Raw genomic sequence first — 20,857 nt, forward strand, 5'->3', positions numbered from 1 at the left:
TGTGAATAGGTCCTATTGAGGCAATAACGGGAGAGAGAAGTGTCACAGGGAGGAGGAAGCAGTAGTGGTAAGGTCTATGGGTTTGAACAGCTGACGTTTTACATACAGCTCTTTTGCTCTTTGGGTCCATTGTTTCAAGAGCTACAATTCAGACAGTCAAATTCTTCCTCAGTCTGTGACTGTCACCCCCTAAAATGGTGCCATCATAAAGCCACAGGTATAGGGAACCTGTACATCAGATAGCAGCTAATTTTTTTATCTCCAGATGTCACTGGATTACAGCTCTCATCAATCCCAATGGCAATATAATAATAATTATAATAATTATAGTAATTATAATAATAATTTATTATTTGTACCCCGCCCATCTGGCTGGGCTTCCCCAGCCACTCTGGGCGGCTTCAAAACTTCCCTGAACAGGGCAGCCTTCAGATGTCTTCTAAATGTCAGGTAGTTGTTAATCTCTTTGACATCTGATGGGAGGGCGTTCCACAGGGCGGGTGCCACTACCGAAAAGGCCCTCTGCCTGGTTCCCTGTAGCTTTGCTTCTCACAGTGAGGGAACCGCCAGAAGGCCCTTGGCGCTGGACCTCAGTGTCCGGGCTGAACGATGGGGTTGGAGATGCTCCTTCAGGTATACTGGGCCAAGGTCTCTAGGTGTATTCCCAAGCTATGCACCTGTTCCTTCAGGGGAAATGCAACTCCATCAAGAACATGTCTGCTCCGGGAGTTCTTGTCTTGAAATGCAGTTTAAAAATGTAATAAATACACAGATTTTCATGTTCTGTACTTAATTTTGTTGAGTATATTTATTTTATTACATTTTTATCCTGTGATTCCTCCAAAGAGCATATAATGGAGTTTCCAGGTGATCTCCCATTCAATCTAAGGCCTCCTCAGTTTCAGAGGTGGAACTAGGTTGGGTGTCTGAAGAACAGAGGTGGCAAGTAACAGGCTCCATCAGTTTCTATACCTTCTCTAATCTGGTTCCCCCTCCCCCGCCAAAAAAACCCAACAACTTTGCATGCTAACATCAGAAAAAATGTGGGAGCCTTTCATTTCGAACCAAACACAAAACGTATCTTGAAACTCTGGCTGAGGGTGGAGTTGGAGCCTTCTGATTGAGACTGGAATGACTGTTCTTGGCAACTGGCTAATCATTTGCATTCAGATGCCAAAAAGACCAGACATTTCTGTCCTGCAAGAAGTTGTCAAACATGTAGTCGTTTTTTCGGCTCTTCATACCAGCTTTCATCTTTTCCTCTCCCAGATGTTACGAGAGAGAGAGAGAGAGAGAGAGAGAGAGAGAGAGAGAGAGAGAGAGAGAGAGAGAGAGAAGCTGTGTTAATCTAAGAAAGCAAAATACGATGGTTACAGAATTATCTGTTAAATATAGAAGCTGGAGTTCTGTTTTGTGATAGCTCATTACTTGTTCTTCATGTCAGTTAAAAGCACACTCAACTTAGTTTTATGTTGTTGGTAGGGCTGCTCCCTTTCTTTTTCTCTGTGCATGTGTTACGTGCAGTCGCTTGGCTCTGAGTAGAGCTGCATCTGTTAGCAATGAAAAAAGAAAAGAGAGAGAAATTCGAAGCATAAAACATGTTTTCTCACACACACATAAAAGTCTGGGCCACTAAAAGGTGAATATCTTCACCAGGCCTCTCCCAAATACCATAATTTATAATCGCCAAACAAGTGACTCCGTAAAACAGATATATAAAATTACAGTTAGAAATGGGGAAGTTATAATGTTTGCCAGATGAGAATCATGCAGGTTTATGTGCTCAGAATTCAGATCAGTGACCTCTGTTACATTCCCCCCACATCACAAGATGGAAGGGGATAATAAGATTATTCCACTCTACAGTACGAGTATGCCGAGTGCATTTGAATTAATACTCTGGGCTTTTAATCCTCAAGACATACACCTGCGCAATCCTGAAAGGGTAAAAACTGAGCACCTTTCACTTGTCCTATACACAAGCACAATGTATACCTTATCTCCCAATGATTATCAAGTTCTGTGTTATTTCTACTATCACTATGGATGTCTGAAAAACTGATGAAAACCGGAGCAGAAATTGCCAGTGTTCACTGATATCTATGTCTGGAATGAAAATCAACTCAGCAAATATGACCAGTATTCATTGTTGCTGTTGCTTTCAGTCCACAAACAATCGCTTACATTCCCTTACCCCATTTGTATTGTGGTTCCTCTGGAGTGAAATGAATAGCGTTGAATGAATAAATGAATAAATAAATAGTACATCAGGTTGTGGACATAACTCATGGCCAAAGCTGACATCTGAGCCTCTGTCAGCAAGGTCAGTTCCAAGTGTAAACAAAAACGATGCACCTGATCTCTTAAGGGAAGTGCAGCCCCATGTAGAACATCATATCCCTGGACTGGTAGGTTTCCACACTTCTAGATTTACTTTCAGTTTATCTTCTTCCAACATATCAGATGCTGATTTAGCAACCCCACAGGCTCCATAGGACATGATAGCAGAGAGATATGGAGCTTAGTGTCACCAGCATACCATCCCATGGTCATCATTCCTGTTCCCAATGATTTCTTCCAGTGGTTTTATGTAAATGTTGAATAGCATAGGAAACAACATCAAATCTTGTGGGACCCTATAGACCACAGGTATCAAGGGGTTGAGCACAAGTCCAATACTGCTTTTTGAGATTTACCTACAAAGAAAGGCAAGAGGAAACACAAAATAGTACCCTCACCCCTTTTCTCTGTCAAAGTGGGGAGAACCATCTGGATTTGACTGCTCATTTTTGAGCACCCTAAATTCTCATTTTAAAAGTAAAATTAAAGTTAATGTTCCTTCTCACCACCACAGTTTACTTGACTTATAATTAAACTGTCCCTCCCTGATGCCTAAGTGAGGGAAATAAAGGAGGGTGACAACTGGAGGGCTATGAACTATGAAATCAAGGTAGCAAGAGTGGCTGGAATTGTATCGTGGGGGCAAGCCCCATTCAATTAATGCGACGTACTTCTGGTTAGACATAGTTATGCTTGAAGACATATATGACTTTGAGATGGACCGTTAGCCATGCCATTCACTTTGAAAAGTTAAAACATAGGAAAAGTACGGTAATTGGTTTGCAAATATCTGTTGATTGCATATATTTTAATGGAAAATACCAGATGGAAATGCAACAGAATTTTGGAATGCATTGAGGCATGCTCATAAATCCCTAGTTGCCTCTAAATGCTCAAGCACCATACTCAAAAGTGGAATATTGGGCACTGACCAATAATTATAATGGGTTCTTTGATAGAGAATGTACCACTGTCATTTCATTGATGGGCACAAGTTTCTAAGCACATTCTGTTGCATGTGGTTGGAAATCAGGTATGCTGATTAGTTGGGGCTTCAGATCATAGGGAGACTTCTATGTGCATGGGCCTGTGGGATGTTGTGGGTGCACTTATGTGCATGCCCCTGCCCTCTTCCTCTGTTTTCAACACGGTGTGTTCAAGCAAATGCCTGAGCAAGGCTCTTCTCAGGCTAATATATGTCAGAATGACCGCTCCCCGCTTAAACCGGGGGGCGCCCTTTGCGTGGACGCGTGCAGCCCCTAGATCTGGAGCGGCTCCAACAGCATAGGCTAGGCTTTGCCTTCCCTCAGGTGGGATACCTGGAGGTCTCCGCCTACCTCAGTCAGTTGTCCAATCCCACCTGGGGGAAGAGTTGCCAAGGAGACCAGGCCAGGTAGGGGAGGGATTACCTGCCCACACAAAGGAGGGAGGATCTTACCTGGGAATTCTCACTTGGCTCCAGAGCTTCTCCCACCCTACCCACCCTCAGTCAATGTCTTATGTTGCAGGTTAATTTTCCTCACAGGTTTTGCAGGTTAATTTTTCTTCACAGGTATGCGGGCGCTGCTACGTTAAGGTCGCTGTTAAAGGGCCGGAAAGGAATTTCCCTGCATTGGCAGGTTTCGCCTTTCCCGTAGCAAAACGTCACAACTTTGGCGGTATCAGGCCTTGGGCGGAATCCTTTTGTCCATCTTCCTCTTTGCGGCGGTGATACCAGGGTTCCCCGTTAAAGGGGTTTCTGAAGGGAGGCTTTGACCGTACGCCGGAAGGTCGTCATTGCTCTCCCCTGCGGCGGTGGCGTTACGGGGGCGGCTATCTCTGCTTGAACATATGTTCTCCAGAGCCAGCCCATCCCCCCCCCACACACACTGGATAACCCTGATGCTCTCTAGGTCCCCGGCTGGGGACTGGGGAGGGAGGACGCCCAATGCCTGAGCCAAGGTCTACCCACATTTGAAATTTAATAAAGTTGTGGCCAATTTAATCCCATAGCACGTTGTCTTGAGTCATTATTCCACATGACGGGGGGACCGCGCAGCATCTGGGGATTCCGCCTGTCCACGCAATGGAAATGGAATTTTTTAAAAAATTCTTTTTTAAAGAATCTGTTTTAAGGGGAAAGGAAAAGCCATTTATTGAAATCAAGAACAGGTAGCAAGCCTAGGTGAGCGACAAAAATGGGCATTTCTTCAGAACATTTGTCAAACAAAAAGCGTTTGGATTCACTGAACTTGGTTCAGGCACTCTGAGGTTTCCTTTCCCCTACATGTTGCAAACACATTGGACACTTTGGAACCTTACAGTCCCGAGTGCATTTTATGTGGCATGTTATGTTATTTGAGTACTTTGTAATGACATTGAGTAACTAGAGATGGGTGAAGCAGTTCAGTCTAAATAGGAACCAGCCCACACCTTTGCCCACCCAAAAGTGACCTCAACCCAGGCCTTCCTTTTTGCAGTCAGGATTGGTTCAGAGAGGTCAGCTGTTGAATTGTCAGCTGGTGGCCAGACATGAGAACAGACAAACCCAATTACTGCCTTCCTCCCTCATCCGGAGGTTAAATATACTTTGTGTGCTCCTTCCATATTATTGCGGTTAAGACTTGAATTGAGACCCTTCTGCTCTGAAGGTAGCAGTTTCTGCCAAAGAGAGCCAAATGGTGTCTTCCATTTAGCTGAACCGGTAGCAAACACCTGGTCACTTCTTGGGTGAAAGCTTCCTTCAGATCCTCTGCATCAACATTGCTTATCAGCATCTTTCCCTTGTCTAAAGTGCTTTCAAGACTTATTTCTGTGGCTTGACTAATACGATTTTTCTCACCAAGGGGCAACGGCTGCAGAGGGGAGATCCATTTCCAGACAATTTTCAATTGTGGGTCCCTCAACTAGCAGATTTATGTAGAAAACGAAGTTGGTTTGAAGCCTTCTTCACTTACAGGTTTGCTGTACTGAGAAGATTCCTGCTTGCCATTCCAGCCTGGACTCTTTCTCAAATAGAACCAGGAAAAATCCAGGACTTGGAAATTAAAAACCTCTCCCCCTTGCCCATGGCCTCTTAAAGCCACAAGGGAAGGAAATGTCATTTTCTGCCTCTTGGGAGTTTTGCTGTGGTCATGATGATTTTTGCTTGAGTGAGGCAATGGATTGGCAACTTGTCCTGAAGAGCTGCAGGATCTAGTCCGCTCATTCAGAAGAATTTATTGTGGTACCAATGTGGGTTTCATTGCTGATTGATATGGTCAGTTGAGATGTTGTTGTTTAGTCATTTAGTCATGTCTGACTCTTCATGACCCCATGGACCAGAGCACGCCAGGCACTCCTGTCTTCCACTGCCTCCCAGTTTGGTTAAACTCATGCTGGTAGCTTCAAGAACACTGTCCAACCATCTCATCCTCTGCCCTCCCCTTCTCCTTGTGCCCTCCATCTTTCCGAACACCAAGGTCTTTTCCAGGGAGTCTTCTCTTCTCCTGAGGTGGCCAAAGTATTGGAGCCTCAGCTTCACGATCTGTTCTTCCAGTGAGCACTCAGGGCTGATTTCCTTCAGAATGGATAGGTTTGATCTTCTTGCAGTCCACGGGACTCTCAAGAGTCTCATCCAGCACCATAATTCAAAAGCATCAATTCTTTGGTGATCAGCCTTCTTTATGGTCCAGCTCTCACTTCCATATATCACTACTGGGAAAACCATAGCTTTAACTATACGGACCTTTGTTGGCAAGGTGATGTCTCTTTTGAGATACTTCCTTGTAATTCATATCCTTCTCTTTGTGTGTATGGGCTACAAAAACACAACAAGCAGCATAGGAACTCTTCCAAGAGACCTCCTCCCCTTTCCCAAAATAATTTCAGGAGGTGAACTGATGCGACACAACCTTATAGCCATTGTGATGTTCCCAGATTCTCCCACAAGGGCCTGTCCCCAGGTAGTCAGTAAGTTAACTCCCTCAGCTACTCTGCTGAGGCCCAACCTCCCTCAAAATACCTGCTGCAGCAGCCTACAGACTTAGAGCAAGAAAACAGTACGATTCTCCATTTTTATTCTTACTCAAATACTTCTACACAAGATACATGGGGTGAGCTATATTTATGTTAGAATCTATCCAGGCCAGAACACAGATACTTAAAATATAAACATATATTTAATTAGGGAACACATCACCCAGAGCTGGTAGTCATTGTATAACAAATTCTTTAAGAGCACTATTTTCTTGCCCTGCCATAATTTTCAATCATTTTTCTATTTACTCTTCTGTCACTTCCAAGGATGCCTATTTTGTTCTAGGTTAAGCTATATAATTGATTGCCCTTAGGTATAGAAACCACATAAACTTCCAGGGCTGAACCCAGAATTTTGTAATGTAGTTCTCCAACCAACCAATGTGTTTTAAAAAATGTGACTCCTAAAGTAGAGCGTGCATTAATATATATATATTAGTGAAAAGAACACCCCAAAATGCATTATATTGCGGGAAACTGCTGTCACTAATTAGGGAGAATTGCATTTTAAAAATGTGAATATTAGGAGAAATTCACACAACAGTGCTGATGAATTTTCATGGGAACTTAAAAAACAGCAACCCTCAAACTTATATAGAAATGTGGAGAAATGAATTTAAGATTGGAAAAATGAGAAACTGAGAGAGTCAGAAATCAACAGATTTCCACATCCCGAATAGAAACTTCTGACCTTTATGTGATGTAGTGGTTAAGAGTGGTAGTCATGTAATCTGGGGAACGGGGTTCGCATCTCTGCTCCTCCACATGCAGCTGCTGGGTGACCTTGGGCCAGTCACACTTCTCTGAAGTCTCTCAGCCCCACTCACCTCACAGAGTGTTTGTTGTGGGAGGAAGGGAAAGGAGAATGTTAGCCGCTTTGAGACTCCTTGGGGTAGTGATAAAGCGGGGTATCAAATCCAAACTCCTCATCCTCCTCCTCCTCCTCCTCCTCCTCCTCCTCGTCCTCCTCCTCGTCCTCCTCCTCCTCTTCTTCTTCTTCTTCTTCTTCTTCTTCTTCTTCTTCTTCTTCTTCTTCTTCTTCTTCTTCTTCAGCTCGAATGCAAGGTCTTGTATGGTTTAGAATCACTTCTGTTGCTTTGCCCCACTTTTGACTGCGGCCACACTCACCAACAGCATACAGGCCCTGAAAGGTTGCCAATGATGGACTCTTTGGGCTGAAAAATGCCTGCCCCTCTTTTTTGGAATACGGACTCACATATGCAACTGAAGCTTTGTTTAACTTCTCTGGCAGGCCCAACAAACAGCAAAACATAACCAACTCTTATGTAACACACAATATAATCTTTTCAAGCAGTCCTACCTCCCCACCCCAGCTTACTGTGCCTAACAAGCTTCAGAAATAATTCTCACCAAAGCATTTTACCTAAGAAATCCCATGAACCTCTTTGCATTTAATCCCTTATATAAATGAATGTCTTCTGTGTTCACGCCATTGCTGTTTTATGGAACGTGGATGCCAGTGAAGTGGCCCTTGAAATGAACAAGGTTCATTGTTGATCAATGTGCAGTAGAGGATCCAACCGGTTCCCCCCCCCTTTCCATTTACACATGCTTGATAATTTGATTAAAGCTGATAAACAGCATGAAGCATCTGATCTGTAAAAGGTTAAGGAAGAGTACATGGCTAAATATGTGCTTAATTTTTATCTACGTCAGATATTCAAGCTGTTCTAATGAAAATATTTATAATGCATTCTGTAAAGATTTAATCCGATCTCTTTCCTGATGGATGAACTCTCACTTCAAGAAAGATACACACAGCCACTCTCTCCTTTTAGCGCAGTTTCAATGATGATAAAATCACCACAACGAAGTTGAACTCAGTTGCATTAAGACTGGTGTGTTTACCTGCAGAAAAATTTCTCAGGTGTAGACTTTACCTGTAAGAACCTTTCTCAAGAATAGACTTTCATTACAAAATTTGGAAAACTGAGAATTTTGAAGGATGGCTGTTTCAGTTTTCGTATTGTTTTGGAATGTGCGGATTAGGTTAGGTTCGCCTTTAAATGTGAAGTGAATCAAATTCTCCAAACTCTCCAAACCACTGTGGAGCCCCCTGGTGCGTCTGACAAAAACGGCTCATGGTAGACAGCAAAAAGACCCCAAATAAGATATCCCATGGGGGCAATATCCTATTTAGTTCATCTTTTAATGCACTAAATATGTGCAATGCCATCTGAATATAATCCCAGTTTGAGCATAAGAGCTTCCCTGCAGGCTCATCTGCCCTGACATCCTGTTCTCAACAGTGACTAACCAGATGTGTACGGGAATCCCACGAACAGGACCTGAGCAATCTTCTCACCTGTATTCCACTTTGCCATCTCCTCCCAACATACATCATTCTGTGGCCACTGAGCATGCTCAGTCACCACTGTGCTGTCTTGGGAATCTTGCCCACATTAGGAACTTTTTTTTAAAAAAAAAAGTTGTGGCATTTCTGCAAACTTTGAGGTTTCTCCTAGCCTGCTGATACTTCTCTCTTCTGTATAGATGGTGCCAATTTGCTTACCCACACTTGGAGAATGAGTTTGCTATTAATATGTAGAATTTTGCATTCAACAATGGATAGACTGTGAAACAAATCATCTTTCAGGTAGGTAGCCGTGTTGCTCTGATGTAGTCGAAATAAATAAATAAATAAATAAAAGTTAAAAAGTTGTCCCTTAGCACCTTAGAGACCAACTAAGTTTGTTCTTGTTGTGATACTGCCAGGGAGATGGGGCATTAGGCCGGCTCCGGACAATCACCCGTCTCCCGTGTAACAGCATCAGTCAGCCAGCGACACGAGCCTCAGATACGTTCCAAGACCTGTGCACACTGTCAGCAGAGTGTATAAATCATCCACAACAAAAGAGGTGGACAGAGAGAGATGTGCAAGCATATTTACAGCATTTATTCAGTGTAGTTCAGGACCAAAGGAAACCATAACTGCTTGCCTTCGTGTCCAGCAAAACAGCCCTAACACAAAAGCTACATACAACGGAAGTTCCCAGCAGACAGTGCTGGGAGTAAACAGGCATGTGATACACAAACGTCATGCCTGTACCCTTTTAAGGTGGAATGGAACTATATCCTAACAGTTCTGGGTATAAGCTTTCGTGTGCATGCACACTTCTTCAGATACATAAATCATCTTTGACATTTTAAAACGAGAACCTGGGAAGCTTTGTTCATTTGGGAATGTTCTAATCCACGGATTCTTTTGAAAACATGCAAATTCATTAACCTCGAGTGATTAAGCTGGGGTTGCCGTCCTCTTTGGACCAGGGAGGACATTTGAAATTTGGAGAAAATGTCACCAAATGGCTGCTGCAAGTTGTGTGACGTAACACAAAAATGGCCACCACATCTAAAAGAAAGGGCAGAAAAAGAGACAGGAACACAAGATGCTGTAGGCTTGCAATATTTCAAAAAGTAATATGCCTGATACCCACAAAATTGTTGAGCCAGTTTCATATACAGGTTGAAGAACAGTGCATGAACAGTGGCTGGGACAACAGAGAGCGAGAGGATCTTTGGCCTAGTAGCCAAAAGAAGATAGCTGTGTTAGTTTTATGAGTTAATGTGAACAAGTGAAGAGAGATGCTTGTCCCTCAATAATTCTGTCTGGATTCTCACAGATTTATGAAGGCTCATAATTGCTGTCTATGGAGTGGCACAATAACAGTTATTTATATCACTTGCTAAATAAATTTTCATAAGAAATTAATTTCCAGGAATAGATGTAGTAGTCAGTTTTCTCTGTCCTAATCCTTTCCTCTGAATCGTCTTATTATGGCAAGCTTGGGATCTGGCCCACATTTACGACATTCTTAGCTAATGTAGACACTGCATTCCTATCTTGATATTTGCCATGTGTTGGGCTCAACATGAAATACATAATCCTGTTCCCCCCTACACACACACACACACACACACACACACACACTAATTAGTTCATACCATATGCAGCACAATCCTATGCATGTTTACTCAGAAGTAAGTCCTGCTGTGCCCAATGGGATTTATTCCTTACTAAGTGTGCATTGCAGCCTTAGTCAATATGGTGAACTTGACTTCAGACTAGGAGCAGCAAAGGCAACATTTAAAAATGAGAATTGTTTAAATACAATCGTAATGTCTTGCATGGAGAAAGTTGCTTTTATTAACTGATTTCTAATTTGTTACTGCTTTTTTTCCATTTACCATTAAAAACATCTCTTTACAAAGTGCTAGGAAGTTAAATCTATCCATTAAATGGCCCTTCACTGAAATAATCTATCCTCGTTCGTTTTAGCTATATTTAGCTTTCAGCCCCAGATCTGGAGACTATGACTTCTGGAAGTGAGTCTACTTCTCTCATGTTGCAGCAATGCATGTTTACGGATTTTGGTATCTGGGTCTTGTTCAACATTACAGAGGAGATTTCATGCAGAAATATAGACGCTGTTTAAATAATAATGGTGGAGATTCTCAAAATGTTGGGCTCAGCTAAGGAGACACAGGGCTTCTCCACACTTACCTTTTCTCTTTTCTCTTCACAGTCACGGTCTGTACTTTAAAGCTCCATCTCAGTCTCTACCACTGGAATGAATGGGATTTTGGCAGAACCATGACCCATCCCGTAAATGTCAAAGTAGCCTGCACCTGACTGAGGAGTGGAATATAGGTAGGCAGGGGGATAAATTGCATGTTTGTGCTCTGATTGCCAAATAACGAGCAAGTTTCCAAACGTCCCTGGTCCAAACGTTTCTGGAGAACACCTGTACACCTTCACTGGTTAATGTCTGCTGTATGAAAGGAGGCCTGTTCAGCATCCAAACAGGTAAAATGAAGGATTGTCTTGCTGCCTGTTTGAAAGGCAGTAGGTAGAAAGCTGACGCAAAGCAGGCGTCTCGCTGCACCTGATGTGTGTCTGCTTCATGTCTGTAGTCCTCATACATTTCGTTTAGCTTTGGGACCTGCTTCCCTTTTATGGCGGGGAGGGAACTCGAAGGACTATAAGGACAATGTCACCATTGAAATATTAAGGATATGCCAAAGAGGTATAAATACTGCCTTGGTGTGTCAAATCCAAAGAGGCCTTTGGAGATCATAAGAGTACTAACAGAGATCCCAAGCCACCGAATGAGACCATATTTATGGAGTTTTGCTTGATGTATTAATGACCTAGATAAAGATGTGTGTTTTTCCACAATTAGTTTGGTCTTTGCTTGGATATGTAACATCAATAGGGCTTGCCAGGTAGTTCATTGAAGATGACAGTAAATCTCTCTTTCTATGGCTTACAGTCATCCTATAAATATAGCCTGGAAAAGAAAGAAGAATTGGGATGAAGCAGAACTACTTTTGGGAAACACTGAAACAGGAAGACAGTTTTCACAACCCAGGGGTAGGATGTGTGTGTGTGTGTGCAGATATAGATTTAGATGATATAGATATATAAAGTTTGAATATATATATAGTTTGAATATATGCAGTGTTCAGACTCTATATTCAAAAGACGTTTACTTTCATAAACATATAATTGAGAAGAACATATCTCATGCTTATTCGCTTTGTTCCTTATAGACAGCACAGGTTTCTCCCAATTAACATTTAGGGATCTTCCTCTGTCTGCTTCACCCCAGACAGACCACACTGACACACACTGTCCTCTGCAGCATCCAGGGAAACCTCTCTCATCAGTCATTCTCCTTCATAAACAGAGAGAGAAAGAACAGAAAACAGTTAAAAATGACAGTTACTTGAATAACAGTCACAACAGAATGGAATGCTTCTCTCATGTGACTCACAGTCAGCCAATCACATGAGAGAGCTACTGCCAAAGGAAAAACCCCATGCTAGAAATACACAGCAATTCAACATAAGCAAGCATTCCCATTCCAGAAAGCTGAACCCTTATCCTTAACATAGGGAACCTGTGGTCCTCCAAAGGTTGTTCAGCTCCCACCAACCACAGCCAGCATGGCCAATGGTCAGGGATGATGAGGGCATTGTAATCCAACAACATGTGGCAGGTCACAGATTTACTGCCCCTGTTATAACCATATTGACTTTTCTGCTTATGTTGGGCCAAGAGTGACAGAGCTGATGTAACAGTGCTGCATGATCCAAGCCAAATACTTGTATAAGCACATTCTACATTCCTCCATTTCAAGAGGAGGGTGTTTAGCCTATGCTTATGTACTGTTTGTGTGCATATTACTTCTACTTATACACCACTTTTTGAGGTGTAAGGAGAAAGAAAGGGGCTCTGTGGGAGACTCAAATGAGGAAGGACTTTCCCTCAACTCACAGATACAAGACCCTTTTTGAATGTTGATGCTCTGAACTCCTCCATCGTAGGCTCAGGATGTATATATGTGTGAATAAACCATATATCACAAAGACACCATAGTCTCTGCTGTGCCTCATTCCCAGAGGGAAACATGAACCCTGGTGAAATATACTCAGAGTCGAGTGTGGATTTCATGCTCTTTATTCAGCTCACAGTAGTGAGGAATGAGAGTTCTCCCAAAATATCTGCTTTATATACATTATTTACACAATGGGCCACATGTGATTGGGGAGCCAGTGTGGTTAAGTGGTTAAGAGCGGTAGTCTCGTAATCTGGGGAACCAGGTTCGCGTCTCCGCTCCTCCACCTGCAGCTGCTGGGTGACCTTGGGCCAGTCACACTTCTCGGAAGTCTCTCAGCCCCACTCACCTCACAGAGTGTTTGTTGTGGGGGAGGAAGGGAAAGGAGAATGTTAGCCGCTTTAAGACTCCTTAGGGTAGTGATAAAGCGGGATATCAAATCCAAACTCTTCTTCTTCTTCTAATGCTGGGATTCTCCTGTAGGTCAATCAGGTTGTGGATTCACTTCCACCTGGAGCTGGATTGGGTGGCTTCTGCAGACCAATACTGCTGCATTCTGGACCCTATTGTTCTAGGGTCCAATCAGACTGCTGCCTTTTGGATCCTATTCAACTCAGTATATAACACCTGGATAACTGTTTGGAACCCCTGGAATCTCACACCGCTCAGAGATAGGGGTGGCATGCAACAATATGTTTCTGGTCTATACTGAGAAGGTATCTCAGTGCTGTTTTCTATTAAGCCATAAAACTCACTTCTCTGTACTTAGTTTCTTGTAAACAATGTGGCACAGTGGCGTAGTGTGGGTTGCCAGCACCCGGGGCCACATGAATGGCAGGGAGGGAGACGGAGTACACGTTGTCTGGAGAAGTCACTTCCTGGTTCACACAGAGAAGCCGTTTTCAATGGAGCCCAGATACAGTGCACAGCTGTACTGAGTCAGCACTGGGTGTTGAAATTTGGCACCCCTGACAATTTTGAACCTGGGGCAACTGTCCCTGTGTGCCCCACCCAGTTGGTGGAAAAGAAGGAGAGGGTGTTTAGAGGGGAGTAGGTATCAGGGTGAGGGAGGTGGGGCTTCTGATTTGGATCAGATTAAAATCTGAACTGGATAAGAGCTTGCTTATAATTTGAGACAAGTGTTGTGAGCTGCTGAGATTCATATTACTGATCTAAGAAATGTAGGACACAGTACTGTCACTAATGATTACACTAGATCATTAATGACTGCTTTAGTTCTCTTTGAAAGCAGCCAAAGATTAGGCACCCTTTTTCTCTCAAAGCATCAAGGAGTCAAGCCTTTGCACCAGAATTTTATCACTAGTTTCCTGCTGATGTTTGCCACTGGCAGTGTCTCAACTCCAGCGACTTCCTTAGGAATAGTTCAGAACTAAATCCAATTTAGTTGTTGAAGGAAGATCCAACGTGCCAGTAGAATCATGCTTTAGTGCTCAAATTAAATAATAATAATAATAATAATAATAATAATAATAATAATAATAATAATAATTTATTATTTATACCCCGCCCATCTGGCTGGGCCTCCCCAGCCACTCTGGGCAGCTTCCATAAAAACCAAAAATACAGTAAAATCACACGTTAAAAACTTCCCTGAACAGGGCTGCCTTAAGATGTCTTCTGAATGTCAGGTAGTTGTTTATTGCTTTGACATCTGCTGGAAGGGCGTTCCACAGGGTGGGCGCCACTACCGAGAAGGCCCTCTGCCTGGTTCCCTGGATTCAGAGCAACACTTTACAAAAATCATTGAGTAATGTGTCATTCTCGAATACACTTCCTCCCTCCCCCCCATTTAATTTACAAGCAGTATTTCCTATCATTCCATTGTAAATACAGTGTTCAGGGTGGCTCTTTTCGATTATTACACTATTGCATGAAAGGGTGGGAGCAAGCATTTTGTGCAAATTGGAAATACAAGGGTTATTAGCTGTCAATGAAAGGGCATGTATACACCTCCAAAATGAATAGCTGAATTCTTCATGAGAGAAGAACAAGGAGCCCAATAATAAGGCAAAAGGAGCATCTCCACACCCATCATTCAGCCCGGACACTGAGGTCCAGCTCCAAGGGCCTTCTGGCGGTTCTCACACTGTGAGAAGTGAGATTGCAGGGAACTAGGCAGAGGGCCTTCTTGGTAGTGGTGCCCACGCTGTGGAATGCCCTCACATCAGATGTCAAGGAAGTAAACAACTATCTGACTTTTAGAAGACATCTGAAGGCAGCCCTGTTTAGGGAAGTTTTTAATATTCAATGTTTTATTGTGTTTTTGGTCCTCTGTTGGGAGCTGCCCAGAGTGACTGGGGAAAGCCAGCCAGATGGGTGGGGTATAAATTATTATTATTATTATTTATTAAAGTGTGCTGCAGGAAAGTAAAAGTAGAGTAATACATTATCCCCTTTGTAACTTGAGGTAATGGTTCCCAATCTTTCTATCTTCAGGCAATTCTTTCCATTCCAGTTTGTCTGCTGAAGAACAGGTTAATGTCTGTCACAAAATCACCTATATATTGCAAAGGATTCTGGTGTATATTATAGGGTGTACAGTAAAGTTGGTCAAACCAGTTGGCTGGGTCTGGCCTGGTACATCCTTTATGAGGTGCATGTTATGATAAGTTGCCATGGGAACCAGTTCTTCAGTTGCTTCACTGTTGTTCTAGGTGAACTGAGAATACACCTTAGATTGTGTGTTATCTTCTCTAGTGGCTGCCCAATGTTGGGGACAATGGGTGGTGAAGAAACCCAAGAAAGCTCCTTATCAACCCAAAGTTCCCTAGAAGAAATTTGCTCCCTTTGTTCTGTGCAAACCATACTTTGCTCACATTCAGTATTTCTCCTGTTAACCTGGTTCACCTCTCAGCAATGGATGAGAATTTTGAAACCTGATTTTTTAATATCTGCCTTTAAGATATGGGGCAGTAGGATGAATGGGAAGAACAGCTTCCTTAGTGCTATGGATGTCTCATATGCTTCAGGGAAATCTATTTCTTGGATTAAAAAATGTTTGGTCTCCCTTCTAACACTGTCCTCTTCAAAGATTTTCCCTGTAAGACACAGCTCATTGCCACTTGTGATGCTACTGGCTATGTCAACCCATTTCCTTTCATGTTCGACATCAAACTGTCATTTGATTCAAAGCAGGCTTGAATCTTTAAGACATATATGTTAATCAAATCCTACTAGCATACTGAACACACAAATCTCTCTCTCTCTCTCTCTCTCTCTCTCTCTCTCTCTCTCTCTCTCTCTCTCTCTCTGTTATAGTTGTAAATCTTGCAAATCCTAAAATTGGGATTCATTATTACAAGCAAATATTACTATAGTTATTACCTAAAATATATATCTTCGCACAGTATGAAGCATTCTATTGTTCTTGCTGAAAGTTTGTAAAATAATTGTTATGAATTCCAGAGCATTTAAAAATTCCCAAATTGAATTAATTTAACATTTGGCAAAGTGTTTCACTTTAGGAGCATATCAGCTTTAAGAATGATTATGACTATGGGTTTTTTCTCCCTCCAACAGAGAATTATGGACTGGATAGCAACCTAATTATTCTGGCTGAGATATATCAATATGGACATAGTTTTCTCTGCGTTGTCATGATCATATCAACATTACATAATATGAATGAGCTCATTCTAATCAGGTTAGTTGGGGCTTCTTGGAAGTGATTTTTTAAAAAATATCTGGAGCATAAAGGGAAGCCAGACTTCTCAGACCATGTTTTCTGAAGTAATCTCACTGATTTGCAGGAAATGTTATGCGCAAGTTATTTGAGACAACAGGCCTACATGTCCCCAATGTTACATTTAATGTTGCTGTAGATCAATTTAAATCACAACATTGCCAAAACTTCTCATCAGTTAAGTGTGCAGTTGCAATGAGATATGTCTGCTTGTCTAGCGAGGGCAACCTATGTCCACAGAGCAGGTGTGATATGAGGTAAAGAACTCCAGAAGCCAAGGCTGCGATGAGCAATGCGAATCTCCCTGGAAGAAGTCCAGATAGGCTTTCCTTAACAGATGGTAAATACTGTTAGGTTTTGACTGCTCTAAACACCTCTTTGGGGAGATTTGAGGGCCGAATCCAAGGTCCTTGTTGGCCGCCACCCCAATGGCTGATTGGTAATGTCAAGCAAATAGTGTGATGCTATAGCAATACTATTGTGTTGGCTCTAATGAAAAGATGATGGTTTCTCTAGGCTTTCCTATACCTCAGCTGTTTGCTTGGCAGCCTTTTTTATGGCTTTGGGATACTCAAAGCTATTACAGGTAATATTCCACACCTTTTTCATGTGTGTGTATGTGACTGACAGCAGTGGAGGAAAACAATCAATTGATTTAAACCTGCTTGGATAAAAGCATCGTCTTGCAGGTACTGGCTCAGCTTGGACAATGGTGAAAGTGAGCATCAAAAAGAATGCAATATATTGAAAGTTATTCAAATACAGTCATACCTCATGTTACGGCTGCTTCAGGTTATGTGTTTTCGGCTTGTGGACTGTGGGAAACTTGGAAGTACCAGAACAGGTTACTTCTGGGTTTCGCCACTTGCACATGCGCAGAAACGCTAAATCATGCTTCACGCATGCACAGAGGTGCCAAATCACGCCTGTGCCTGCACTTGCACAGGCACGGCGCTTCAGGATGCGAACGCTGTGGGTTGCAAATGTGCCTCTGTCACGGATTATGTCTGCAACCCGAGGTTCCACTGTAAAAGAAAACTGTCCAGTGATTCATCTTCTGTCTAGCATAGTTACATGTTTTCAGAGTGGCAGATTAAAAAGTCACTTATTTGCATGCTCAAAGTGTTAGGGATGGCAGCTGGCCGGGAAGAGTGGCACTGCTATTGGATTTTCTCATTGGCTCTTGGCCTCTGTAACTTAACACAGCCAATCGCATCCAGCTATTATACATTGCCAGCAGTGTGGGCAGAAAGGAGAAACCCCAGACACATGGCTTTGGAGAGAGCCTGATACTTATTGGACAGAAGCAGCCATGAGGTTTTTATGTAACCTCTGAGCTGGCTGGTTGACTGGAGAACAGCAGGAGCAGGGTGTGTAGGCCCTGAGCAGTACAAACTTGACATTTGAGAGCTAGTTCATGTTTCATTCTTCTAGCTTATAGTACCCCAGATTCTTTAAAAGTGTGAACAGTTCACCTTCCCACTCTCTCTCTGTCTTAGGAATCTTGGGCACAGAAATGACTAGTTGTGAGACTGAGCGGGGAAGACTCTGGTGGAGAAATAGAAGAAGACTGTGGGGTTAATTTTGCTTAACACTTTCCTTTCTAATCTGGAAGGTCGAAGCAGCGTGTAAGGACGAAGTAGCATGTTAATGAGTTACCCATACAAATCTAAGCAGGAAGGGGACATCAACACCAACAGAATAGTTTGGAAAGCTGGGATGTGATCTAAGATTCATATTGACTTCAGCAGGCTTTGAATCAGAATACCAGAGAACTTAAAACTACAGGCCGAAAATAAGAGAAGGAAGGCACCCTTTTTCATATGTGGTGGAAGTGTAAGATAGCAAAAGCGTTCGGGGAAATGATATATAATGAATTTTAAAAATGTTGAAAATAAGCTTTTCTTTTAGGTATAATTGCAGAAGAACTACTTAAAGATTAGAAAAAAGTTATTTATGGATGCCACCATGGCTGACCAAGTGGCATGTGTCCAAAGATGGAAAGAAGAAGCAGTTCCAACGAAAGATGATTGGCAATTAAAACAGATGGAGTATGCAGAGATGGTGAAACTTACTGGAAGAATATATAAAAACAAATGGTAAACAATTAAAAACATTAGCAGGATTCACAAGAACATGAGCAGTAAGAAATAACTTAAAGGGAGTAAAAAGGTTAAACTTGTAAATAGGTTTGAATTGGTTATGCAGTAAGAATACGATATAAAATAAGGAACTGCAGAGGGGGAGGGAGGCGAAGAAAAGGCTTTAATTTTTGTTATTAAAATATTGTAAATGGAAAAATGGAAAAGTAAAATATATATATATTTAAAAAAAACTACAGACAGAAAACAACAAATTGGAGTTTGGCTTAGAAATATTCAAACAAACAAAAAACGTTAGTGTATGTAAGATATTCAGTATATATAGGCGACCAGAAGAGCAGTAATACTAAAATAAACAAGAAAGTAACAATTGGCAGGGATCAAGGTTATTGTCTACCTGCAATCCAGAAAGAAAACGACATTTCATTTTGGATTTCTTGGGGAAAATTTGGCGCCTCTGTAATAATATTAATAATAATTTATTTTTTATTTATACCCCGCCCATCTGGCTGGGTTTCCCCAGCCACTCTGGGTGGCTCCCAATTGAATATTAAAAACATGATACAGCATTAAACATTAAAAACGTCTCTAAACAGGGTTACTCCTAAAAGTAAGATAGTTGTTTATTTCCTTGACATCTGGTGGGGGGCATTTCACAGGGTGGACACCACTACTGAGAAGGCCCTCTGTGTGGTTCCCTGTAACTTCACTTCTCGCCGTGAGGGTATCATCAGAAGGCCCTCGGAGCTGGACCTCAGTGTCTGGGCTGAATGATGGGGGTGGAGACACTACTTCAGGTATACTGGGTCGAGGCCGTTTAGGACTTTAAAGTTCATATGGTATATTTATAAAGTTTTCATATATTAATCAGGGAGAGGCATGCCTCAGAATCATCTGCAAAAAGGGAGGCTTTTCCCCATTGTGGTAGGAGGGGATCCCATGCAGCTTTGCATGGGAACCTCAGCAAAAATAATGTGGGGAATCTCTGTTTCAGCAGCGAGTCGTAATGCAACCCCCTTCCTAACTCAGGAGCAAGGTTGAAATCCTGTTTAGTTTGGCTGTGTACTTTTGTTCACTGCTAGGAGCAAGGGCGTGCAGCTAATGCAGGATTTAACTTCACCACAACACCCATCAGCTGATGTCATGAGTGGTGTCAACTCATGGGTTGGTGGGCATGGTTTGGGGGGGGGGAATGGCCTTGTGTGCCAACTTGGACCTCCTGGCAGGCCAGGATTAGCCTTTTGTTGTTGTTGTTGTTTAGTCGTTTAGTCGTGTCCGACTCTTCGTGACCCCATGGACCAGAGCACGCCAGGCACTTCTGTCTTTTACTGCCTCCCGCAGTTTGGCCAAACTCATGCTAGTAGCTTTGCGAACACTATCCAACTATCTCGTCCTCTGTCGTCCCCTTCTCCTTGTGCCCTCCATCTTTCCCAACACCAGGGTCTTTTCCAGGGAGTGTTCTCTTCTCATGAGGTAGCCAAAGTATTGGAGGCTCAGCTTCAGGATCTGTCCTTCCAGTGAGCACTCAGGGCTGATTTCCTTAAGAATGGATAGGTTTGATCTTCTTGCAGTCCATGGGACTCTCAAGAGTCTCCTCCAGCACCATAATTCAAAAGCATCAATTCTTCAGCGATCAGCCTTCTTTATGGTCCAGTTTTCACTTCCATACATCACTACTGGGAAAACCATAGCTTTTACTATACGGACCTTTGTTGGCAAGGTGATGTCTCTGCTTTTAAAGATGCTGTCTAGGTTTGTCATTGCAGGATTAGCCTACAGGACAGATATTCCCCACCTCTGAGATGGGAACACTTCCTGTGGAGGTTATGCAGAACAACCAATAGCAAATGGACATAAAATGGATGTCAGTCACTCACAAAAACGATTGTAAGCACCCTAAGCTCCTCCCAAATCCTGCACAAAGGAGAGTAGCTGGGAAAACCCAGTCAGATGGGTGGGGTGACGACAATGACAACAACGTGGAAAGGCCCATGGCTGAGAATCTCTGTAGGACTTTACGTATCGCTGAGGTTTGAAGCAGGCCAGAGTTGGCCTGTATCCCAACTCTGAATAGATATGGTTTGCAATTATATTGGCAAAGTTCATTTATTGACTTTCTAACCCTTTTTTCTTAGTTGTGACATTCTTTAAATACCTTACCCAAGTGTTAATATCCAGGAAAGAAGGGACAAAGTTATTACCACAAAAGCAATTACATGAGGAATTACAGAATGGCAATAAATAAGAGGAAATGACTGTAGTTATAAAAGTTGCTGTGAAGCTCAAAAGGAACTTTAGCAGATCCAGCAAGTATGTGTTAGATAGTTATCAGTCCTATGCTTTACAATGCCTAG

At 42.4% G+C, this 20,857-nt stretch overlaps 2 long non-coding RNA genes across 3 annotated transcripts; one reads left to right on the top strand and one right to left on the bottom strand.

Moving 5' to 3' along the window:
- Nucleotides 1-853: 853 nt before the first annotated feature.
- On the bottom strand, nucleotides 854-14,105 carry LOC309367304. 2 transcript variants are annotated; one of them, XR_014167011.1, is made up of 3 exons: nucleotides 13,326-14,105; nucleotides 10,862-12,777; nucleotides 854-1,550 (listed from the first exon to the last, which is right to left on the bottom strand). It is a non-coding gene; the product is annotated as an uncharacterized lncRNA (long non-coding RNA). The 2 variants fall into 2 exon arrangements; XR_014167012.1 differs by lacking the exon at nucleotides 854-1,550 and adding an exon at nucleotides 9,315-9,709.
- Nucleotides 14,106-15,106: 1,001 nt separating this feature from the next.
- LOC309367343 lies at nucleotides 15,107-18,621 on the top strand. The gene is made up of 3 exons (XR_014167063.1): nucleotides 15,107-15,759; nucleotides 16,239-16,362; nucleotides 18,313-18,621. It is a non-coding gene; the product is annotated as an uncharacterized lncRNA (long non-coding RNA).
- The last annotated feature ends 2,236 nt before the right edge of the window (nucleotides 18,622-20,857 follow it).

Source organism: Podarcis melisellensis (genome assembly GCF_964234715.1).
Source record: "Podarcis melisellensis genome assembly, chromosome: 3".
In the NCBI taxonomy this organism is placed as follows: domain Eukaryota; kingdom Metazoa; phylum Chordata; class Lepidosauria; order Squamata; family Lacertidae; genus Podarcis; species Podarcis melisellensis.